Source organism: Salmo trutta, chromosome 27 (assembly GCF_901001165.1).
Source record: "Salmo trutta chromosome 27, fSalTru1.1, whole genome shotgun sequence".
NCBI lineage: Eukaryota > Metazoa > Chordata > Actinopteri > Salmoniformes > Salmonidae > Salmo > Salmo trutta.
In genome coordinates, this window is record NC_042983.1 from 27628299 (window position 1) to 27639065 (window position 10767).

Genomic DNA, 10767 nt, shown 5'->3' on the forward strand with positions numbered 1-10767 from the left:
TTACAAGCATACCCATAGCATGATGCCGACACCACTATGCTTGAAAATATGGAGAGTGGTACTCAGTCTTGTGTTGTATTGGATTTGCCCCAAACATAACACTTTGTATTCAGGACAAAAAGTGAATTGCTTTGCCACATTTGCAGTATTTATTTAGTGCCTTGTTGCAAACAGGATGCATGTTTTGGAATATTCTTCTATTCACTCTGTTGATAAGGTTAGTATTGTGGAGTAACTACAATGTTGTTGATCCATCTTCAGTTTTCTCCTATTCTGTGTGTGTTTGTGTGTGTGTGAGAGAGAGAGTTACATGATACATGCATGCTCACAACCATGCACACACAGATGCACGCACAGATGCACGCACGCACACACGCACGCACGCACACACACACGCACGTGCGCGCACGCAAACACACACGCAGATAGACTCTTATTGTTTGGTTGTGTCCAGAGAACACAATCTAATCCCCTCATCCACATCCAGCCCCACCCCATTCTAACAAACTCTTGTTGTCCATAGCCATTGCATAACAGTCAGCAGTGGGTTTCTCACTATATTGACCCTATGGTATTGACCATGTCTGGGGTTGAGGAGACCGGCCTATATCCTGCACTTTGGACTCACTCGTGGCTGTAATCAAATTGACATTCCCTCAGTCAGTCTGTCTGTCCCTAGTTACACCTGAGGCCTATTCAAGATGGTAGCAAATAGATAGAAAAGCTTTATGTAGAACAGATATGAATGTCTGTCATGTAGAATAGGGAATCATGTTAGCTCTATTCATTGCATTTCTATCTGCAACATTTTGAAAATGTTACCTCACTGAATATACACCTGGTCTTTCAACCAGCATGCAATTCCTCCACATCAACACCAGTGGCACCACTGACAGTCTTACAGGGGTGGGCAACTCCAGTCCCCGAGAGCCTGATTGGTGTCACACTTTTCTCCAGCCCTAGTAAACACAGCTGATTAATCAAATGTCATTCTAAACTGAAGATCATGATTAGATGATTATTGGAGTCAGGTGTGTTATCTGGAGCTGGGACAAAACTGTGACACCAATCAGGCCCTCGAGGACTGGAATTGCGCATCCCTGGAACAGGACGTGTGTCATCCTCATTAGATCCAATACACACTAGTCCACCAAGTAGGATCCCAAAAATAATGAATGACTGATGTGTGAAACATGATGTGAGATGATCATTAACTATGCGCTACTACTTTGCATTCTCCAATACTACCACAGTTCAGATCGGGAGTGAACAGACTCAAGAATGAAGATATATTGATGCAAACCATTTGGCTTTCCATACTGTATGTTGCACATGAAATTACTCCTTTAAATGATAACCTCCAATGCCATTTCAACCTGCTGCTCTCTTCTTTTCTGTCTGTCTCCAGTCAGATGTTCATCTAATCTACTCTTTCTCCTGTACTCTCTGTGATACCATGTGGTCTCATTTCCCCTTTCATCGGTAATAGTTTTACAGAACATTCTGTCAGAGAGCTGACAGGGAAATTGCGCCGAAAAACAGTTTAGAGCTTGCCTGGATCTTCCGTGGCGTGATCCCGTCCCGTGTGGCTCAGTTGGTAGAGCATGGTGTTTGCAACGCCAGGGTTGTAGGTTCGATTCCCACGGGGGCCCAGTACGAGGAAAAAAAAAAATGTATGCATTCACTACTGTAAGTCGCTCTGGATAAGAGCGTCTGCTAAATGACTAAAATGTAAATGTAAAATGTGATGCCACATCCAAGAAACCCCACCCATTCTCATTGGTATAAAATTAACTATTAACAGGAGTCAATGAAGTGCATCATTGCCCATACCCTTATTCAAAAAAATACCTGTCTTGATTACGATTGGCTGAGAGTGGCAGGGGGAGAGAAGTTTGAAATGAGTTTGCCTCACTCAGTTGTTGCATGGAGAAATGTGTGGCCTCATTGGAATGCATTGTAGAGGGATGCATAGAGAGATGAATGAGTTGGTTCTCTATATTGAAGTGTGATTGGAATATCATTCACAGAAACCATCACACACTCACTCAGACACACACATACAGGCCCAGGTCGATATCAACACATCCACAAACCTGCATCTAGACACACACATACAGGCCCAGGTCGATATCAACACATCCACAAACCTGCATCTAAACACACACTCACTCAGACACACACATAAAGGCCCAGGTCGATATCAACACATCCACAAACCTGCATCTAAAGACACACTCACTCAGACACACACATACAGGCCCAGGTCGATATCAACACATCCACAAACCTGCATCTAAACACACACTCACTCAGACACACACATACAGGCCCAGGTCGATATCAACACATCCACAAACCTGCATCTAAACACACACTCACTCAGACACACACATACAGTCCCAGGTCGATATCAACACATCCACAAACCTGCATCTAAACACACACTCACTCAGACACACACATACAGGCCCAGGTCGATATCAACACATCCACAAACCTGCATCTAAACACACAGTCACAGGGTCCACAACACAAACAAATACGAATTTGCAGTTAGATTACATATTTATAATATCTGTAGATTACATTTGGACATGTTTTAAGTATTGTGCACTCCTAAGAAGAGTGCTTTCAGTGTTTGAATCCAGTTCAATGACATCTATTGCTCTTAAGACACCTCATGTAGTGAATCAGCTGTTAGTGATATGGTCATCCATCCCCAGTTAAAACCTGTAGTGTGCTAGTCTGGCCTGGAGTCAGGTCCCCTCCGCACCGGGAGGTCCGGACCCGGGGAAAGACTGCCCATTATCTCAGTGTGTACTATATGTGTGTGTGTGTAAGATGGTTGTTCACATAGGTGCATTTACATGTTTAAAATGTGCGTGTACATGTTCATGCATTAAATCTCACATTTTCCTCTTTGCTCAGGGGCCACTTGTTTGGGCTAACACAAGGGACAGCAGAGTATCAAGCCCACAGCGGACCATGGACTAGGATGTGCCAGTAAACCTCTGAGTCGGGCTTGAGTGGAACTTGGAGGATTTGTATTCACAGAACTTGAAATTTAGTGTGAACCAGGACGTTGACCATGGAGACAGAGCTGAGCACTGGTCTCTCTGCATGGACCATCATGGCCATTGTGTGTAACTCTGTAGTGGGCGTTCTCACCCTTATCCTCTTCGTCATCCTCTACAAGGCCTGCAAGGTGCCCTCTTGCCAAGAGAGGTCAGCAGTACTGACAGTAGCCCGGGAGCAGCAGATGGGCGAGCAGAAATACTTATTGACTACAGCCTGATGATGGACGTACAGAGGAAAAACACTCCTTGGCCAAACAGACTGCCACTGACTGTTAACTAACACAATGAGTGAACACTAAAAAACAAATGTTTCGGGGTCCTCATCTGCCAAGTCATTCTCTCCATCGATCTCTCTATCACCCCCCTCCCCACACCTCCTTCATTCTGCCTCTCTTTGTCTCTCCCTGCCACATTACGTAAACAAAAACACCAGCATAAATCCTCTTATCTCCTTGGCTCTGCTCTGGAACTGTCCATCTGTCAGTCTGTTTACACTCAGCAGTCTGGCCTCCCCCTGCTCATCTGCACTAAACCACAATCTGGGGAATGAGGAAAAGGGTAAATGAGAAAGGAAATGAGGAGAGAGAGAGAGAGAGGGAGAGAGAGAGGGAAAGAGAACAGCCCTCATCTCATCAGAGACAACTTGATGTTGACTAACTGGAGAAATAATGATACCAGGGATAGTGAAATAGACCACAAGAGAGACAGAGCAGAGAGAGAGATTGATGCGGAACAAAGGACGGACGTGAAAGGGGAAGAGGGAAAAGGATGTTTTGATGAGGTGTTGTTTACTGAAAGAACGCTCAAGGCCCTCTGTGACTTCGAAGTCTCCAGCTCCCACAGATCAACTCTCAAGGGTTTATGAAAAACAACGACTGAGGGAAATGAAAGGGACACTCATATGTCTGTCTGCCACTTAATGGGCTCCTATAAAACACAAAAGTATTGTTATTTATAGACAAGCTTCCAAAGGAGTGACACTCAGAGATAATGAGACTCGATGTGACTATTTTAAAAAGTCTCCTGTAGCTAACGGTGGTGTGACACAGAAAATCAAAATGACTTCCTGAAACAGATGGATCTACAATGTACTGTGCCATGTCATTCAGCATTCCACACATGTAATTAGGATGCTGATGCTGTTCTGTGAATCATGGACATAATGTGTTTTTTTTCATTGTATTTTTATTAACTCAATAAAATGTTTTACTTTTGTGTACCTTTGGGGATGTATATTACTGACCTACATAAATCATGTCACCCCAACCAGCACAAAATAACAACCATAACATTGTCCTCACAGTGCATGATTATCCATCACAATATGTGGAGCAAAGTGCAACTATTACACTGTGGTAAAGACAGGGGCTAGCAGGTCTTGAATCCCGTTTTCCATAAAGTGTGCATCTCATTAGTGTGCATCACTGCTGTAGGTGCTTTAAGTTGCTGAATTAGCCTGAATTATCTTTGGAAACCTATGAAAAAACAACTGTGCATGCATGTTCTCACCGCTCATTAATATTTCAGGACCTTTGAGCTCCGCAGGTCATTCAGTGTCTCACCTTCACATGTGCTCCAGCAACTCCTGATTTACAAATGAAGCACTGCTACTGGAGAATACACAGTCAAGCCATAGCAATTAGTTAGTAAGCCTTGTAGCCTATGCACACATATACACAGGTTAACAACTGCCACACAGCTTTAGGGCTTCAGGACAGCTGACCTGTTAGTGAGATTTGACTCCTCGATTGATCTTTCTCTCTTTTGAGATACCCTAGCAAACCTCCTAATCTATATTACTAGAACACTGCTGGAGAGTGCAGTGGAGTTCCTCCTGTGTAATGGACATATCATCCAGTGCCTCCTCGGTTCCATCGCTGTCCTCTATCTAATCTATCAATAACTCTGAAATCTCCATCCCTAACTACAACATTTTCAGACAAGAAAGAACGGCCAAAGGGGGTGGTGTTGCAATCTACTGCAGAGATAGCCGGCAGATTTCTGTCCTACTATCCAGGTCTGCACCCAAACAATTTAAACTTCTACTGTTAAAAATCCACCTCTCTAAAAACAAGTCTCTCACCGTTGCCGCCCGCTATAGACCACCCTCTGTCCCCAGCTGTGCTCTGGATACCATATGTGAACTGATTGCCCCCCATCTAGCTTCAGAGCTCGTGCTGCTAGGTGACCTAAACTGTGACATGCTTAACACCCCGGCCATCCTACAATCTAAGCTTGATGCCCTCAATCTCACACAAATTATCAATGAACCTACCAGGTACAACCCCAATGCCGTAAACACGGGCACCCTCATAGATATCATCCTAACCAACTTGCCCTCTAAATACACCTGCTGTTTTCAACCAAGATCTCAGCGATCACTGCCTCATTGCCTGAATCCGTAATGGGCCAGTGGTCAAACGACCTCCACTCATCACTATCAAACACTCCCTGAAACACTTCAGCGAGCAGGCCTTTCTAGTCGACCTGGCCCGGGTATCCTGGAAGGATATCGACCTCATCCCATCAGTAGAGGAAGCCTGGTTATTTTTTTAAATGCCTTCCTCACCATCTTAAATAAGCATGCCCCATTCAAGAAATGTAGAACCAGGAATAGATATAGCCCTTGGTACTCTCCAGACCTGACTGCCCTTAATCAACACAAAAACATCTGTGGCGTTCTGCATTAGCATCGAACAGCCCCCGTGAAATGCAACTTTTTAGGGAAGTTAGAAACCAATATACACAGGCAGTTAGAAAAGCCAAGGCTAGCTTTTTCAAGCAGAAATGTACTTCCTGCAACACAAACTCAAAAAAGTTCTGGGACATTGTAAAGTCCATGGAGAATAAGAGCACCTCCTCCCAGCTGCCCACTGCACTAAGGATAGGAAACTCTGTCACCACCGATAAATCCACTATAATTGAGAATTTCAAAAAGCATTTTTCTACGGCTGGCCATGCTTTACACCTGGCCACCCCGACTCCGGTCAACAGCACTGCACCCCCCACAGCAACTCGCCCAAGCCTTCCCCAATTCTCCTTCTCCCAAATCCAGTCAGCTGATGTTCTGAAACAGCTGCAAAATTGGGACCCCCACAAATCAACCGGGCTAGACAATCTGGACCCTTTCTTTCTAAAATTATCTGCCGAAATTGTTGCAACCCCTATTACTAGCCTGTTCAACCTTTCTTTCGTGTCATCTGAGATTCCCAAAGATTGGAAAGCAGCTGCGGTCATCCCCCTCTTCAAAGGGGGGGACACTCTTGACCCAAACTGCTACAGACCTATATCTATCCTACCCTGCCTTTCTAAGGTCTTCGAAAGCCAAGTCAACAAACAGATTACCGACCATTTCGAATCCCACCACACCTTCTCCGCTATGCAATCTGGTTTCAGAGCTGGTCATGGGTGCACCTCAGCCAAGCTCAAGGTTCTAAACGATATCTTAATCGCCATTGATAAGAAACAATACTGTGCAGCCGTATTCATTGATCTGGCCAAGGCTTTCGACTCTGTCAATCACCACATCCTCATCGGCAGACTCAACAGCCTTGGTTTCTCAAATGATTGCCTCACCTGGTTCACCAACTACTTCTCCGACAGAGTTCAGTGTGTCAAATCTGAGGGCCTGTTGTCCGAGCCTCTGGCAGTCTGTATGAGGGTGCCACAGGGTTCAATTCTTGGGCCGACTCTCTTCTCTGTATATATCAATGATGTCGCTTTTGCTGCTGGTGAGTCTCTGATCCACCTCTACGCAGACGACACCATTCTGTATACTTCTGGCCCTTCTTTGGACACTGTGTTAACAACACTCCAGACGAGCTTCAATGCCATACAACTCTCCTTCCGTGGCCTCCAACTGCTCTTAAATACAAGTAAAACTAAATGCATGCTCTTCAACCGATCGCTGCCAGCACCTGCCCGCCTGTCCAGCATCACTACTCTGGACGGTTCTGACTTAGAATATGTGGACAACTACAAATACCTAGGTGTCTGGTTAGACTGTAAACTCTCCTTCCAGACTCACATAAAACATCTCCAATCCAAAGTTAAATCTAGAATTGGCTTCCTATTTCGGAACAAAGCATCCTTCACTCATGCTGCCAAACATACCCTCGTAAAACTGACCATCTTACCGATCCTCGACTTTGGCGATGTCATTTACAAAATAGCCTCCAACACCCTACTCAACAAATTGGATGCAGTCTATCACAGTGCCATCCGTTTTGTCACCAAAGCCCCATATACTACCCACCACTGCGACCTGTACGCTCTCGTTGGCTGGCCCTCGCTTCGTACTCGTCGCCAAACCCACTGGCTCCAGGTCATCTAAAGTCCCGCCTTATCTCTGCTCGCTGGTCACCATAGCAGCACCCACCTGTAGCACACGTTCCAGCAAATATATCTCACTTGTCACCCCCAAAGCCAATTCCTCCTTTGGCCGCCTCTCCTTCCAGTTCTCTGCTGCCAATGACTGGAATGAACTACAAAAATCTCTGAAACTGGAAACACTTATCTCCCTCACTAGCTTTAAGCACCAGCTGTCAGAGCAGCTCACAGATCACTGCACCTGTACATAGCCCATCTATAAATAGCCCAAACAACTACCTCTTCCCCTCCTGCATTTATTTATTTATTTTGCTCCTTTGCACCCCAGTATTTCTACTTTGCACACTCATCTACTGTCAAATCTACCATTCCAGTGTTTTAATTGCTATATTGTATTTACTTCGCCACCATGGCCTATTTATTGCCTTTACCTCCCTTATCTCACCTAATTTGCTCACATTGTATATATACTTACACATTGTATAGGACCTGAGCTCTAGGACCATGCATCAAGACTACCTGGCCTGATGACTACTTGCTGTCCACAGTCCACCTGGTCATGCTGCTGCTCCAGTTTCAACTGTTCTGCCTGCGGCTATGGAACCCTGACCTGTTCACTGGATGTGCTACCTTGTCCCGGACCTGCTGTTTTGGACTCTCTCTCTCTACCGCACCTGCTGTCTCTAACTCTGAATGATTGGCTATGAAAAGCCAACTGACTCCTGAGGTGCTGACCTGTTGCACCCTCTAAAACCATTGTGATTATTATTATCTGACCCTGCTGGTCATCTACGAATGTTTGAACATCTTGGCCATGTTCTGTTATAATCTCCACCCGGCACAGCCAGAAGAGGACTGGCCACACCTCAGAGCCTGGTTCCTCTCTAGGTTTCTTCCTAGGTTCTGGCCTTTCTAGGGAGTTTGTCCTTGCCACCGTGCTTCTGCATCTGCATTGCTTGCTGTTTTGGGTTTTAGGCTGGGTTTCTGTATAAGCACTTTGTGACGTCGGCTGATGTAAAAAGGGCTTCATAAATACATTTATTTGATTGATTGGTGGCACCTTCATTGGGGAAGACAAGCTCATAGTAATGACTGAAACAGAATACATGGAATGGTATCAAACACATGGTATCAAACTCATGGTATCAAACACATGGTATCAAACACATGGTTTGATACTATTCCATTCACTCCATTCCAGACATTATTATCATCTGTCCTCCCCTCAGCAGCCTCCTGTTGTTTCACTAGATGAGCGTGTTTATCAGAGAGGAGTCTCCCCACAGCTGTCCCCTCAACGACCTCTACTACAGTCTGCTCTTTATCTGCTTGCAACCTGTCTCTCTCTCTTTCTGTCTCTCTCTGTCAAACGATGTCAGGTGACTTCACCAATTGTGTCTGAAAGGTGCTCAACCAACGTGAGTAGAGGTGCAACCTAAAAATGTATAAACATTGGACTGGAAAAGGCGCAACACTCGCTCACCATAAAAAATGATTTGTTTAATTAGGCAAGTTTAAAAGATTGACTTTTGGCCTTTAATGGCCTTCTTCAGAATTATCACAAAGGGAATGGTCAAGTTCATATAGAGCTTGGGGCAGACAATTAGGGACAAAACTCTCTTCAGCTGGTGGTGCTAATGAGAGACGGTGGTAGACCATACAGGTTGGTGGTCAGGGTGTGGGGTAATATGGTCAATGTCTCCACCTAGTGATGAAATACAGAACTGGAACCTGTAAAAAAAAATATTAGAAAACTGGGCAAGCTTTTTTCAACAACAGTATGTGTAATTGTTGTACAACAATTACTATACAATACATGTTGAATATGTTGGATATTGGAAAATATAGGTAAAGGTTTGAAGGAGATATTCATTGTTTAGGCTAGAGGAGAACACTTAAAATAAAATCCAATGTGGGATTGAGCTCCTACAAATGAAAGATCTTAATTTGAGCCAGTTTGCTAAAAATAAAGTTCTCCTGCAACAGGGTGATTAAATTAAGATCCTACATCTGTACCACCAAAATAGCGACTTGAGTTAATGTGATATGTCCCACCATGTTTTAAGCACAAAAGGCTGAAATTTCCCACTCACAAAGAAGCACTAAGGTCTTATGGAGGACAGTTCACTTTACTGTCACAAATTTGAAATGACGTGTTCCGACTTGACCCCTGAAAATCTGAGAGACCTTCTCTGTTGGGGTTAGAAGAAACTGCCAATTCTTCACCACTCACTCATATCAACATGGTAAGCTTGGATCCATGGCATCCCTCCAGGATAGGGAAAGGAGTGCATTAGCCAGTAGGATTGGCGGTGTTTACACATTCAGTTTTCCAATTGACCCATCCTGGTGGAGATTTAGGAGCTGGACTCAGCATGGCATTACATAACACGTTGAGAATATATTGCAAAAGCAGAATACTAATAAACAGAGGACCGCACAATAATCTGCCTCTCCATCTGCACCGCTGGAGGCGTTGCATAACCTACATCCAGGTAGAGAAGCTGGGATGAAGTCACTGAAGATAGAGGTCAGTGTGTGCGTGTGTGTGTGTGTGTGTGTGTGTGTGTGTGTGTGTGTGTGTGTGTGTGTGTGTGTGTGTGTGTGTGTGTGTGTGTGTGTGTGTGTGTGTGTGTGTGTGTGTGTGTGTGTGTGTGTGTGTGTGTGTGTGTGTTATTGAAAGATAATGAGGCATGGGAAACAAAGTAGTGGAAGTGAATAATGAATGAGTCACCATGCAGCACTAAGGTTCTAATCACATCACATCTGGCATTGAGATTCCCAGAGATAGATAACCATTCTGAAATTGGGTTTATCAAGCCAATTCACAAACACAAATCACTATGATTCAACATAATTTTCTCTAAGAATGATATAGATGTCTAATTCTGGAAAGAGCAGAAAGTATTGTGCCAACAGATTACAAAATAAAACAAGTATGCAAAATGGTGTACGTGCATGCGATGTGTGTGTGTGTGTGTGTGTGTGCGTGCGTGCATGCGTGTGTGTGTGTGTTAGAAGGCTTATTAACTAATTGCTATGACTTGACTGTGTATCCTCCAGTAACAGTGATTAATTTGTAAATCAGGAGTTGCTGGAGCACATGAACATGAGACACTGAATGACCTGCGGAGCTCAGAGGTCCTGGAACATGCATTCACAGTGAGAACATGCATTCACAGTGAGAACATGCATTCACAGTGAGAACATGCATTCACAGTGAGAACATGCATTCACAGTGAGAACATGCACGCACAGTTGTTTTTTAAAAAAGATGCCATGAATGCATGCACATTAAAAGACATCATAGACTTACCTATACAAATGATTTCTGAACAGATTGGAGATATACTATGGG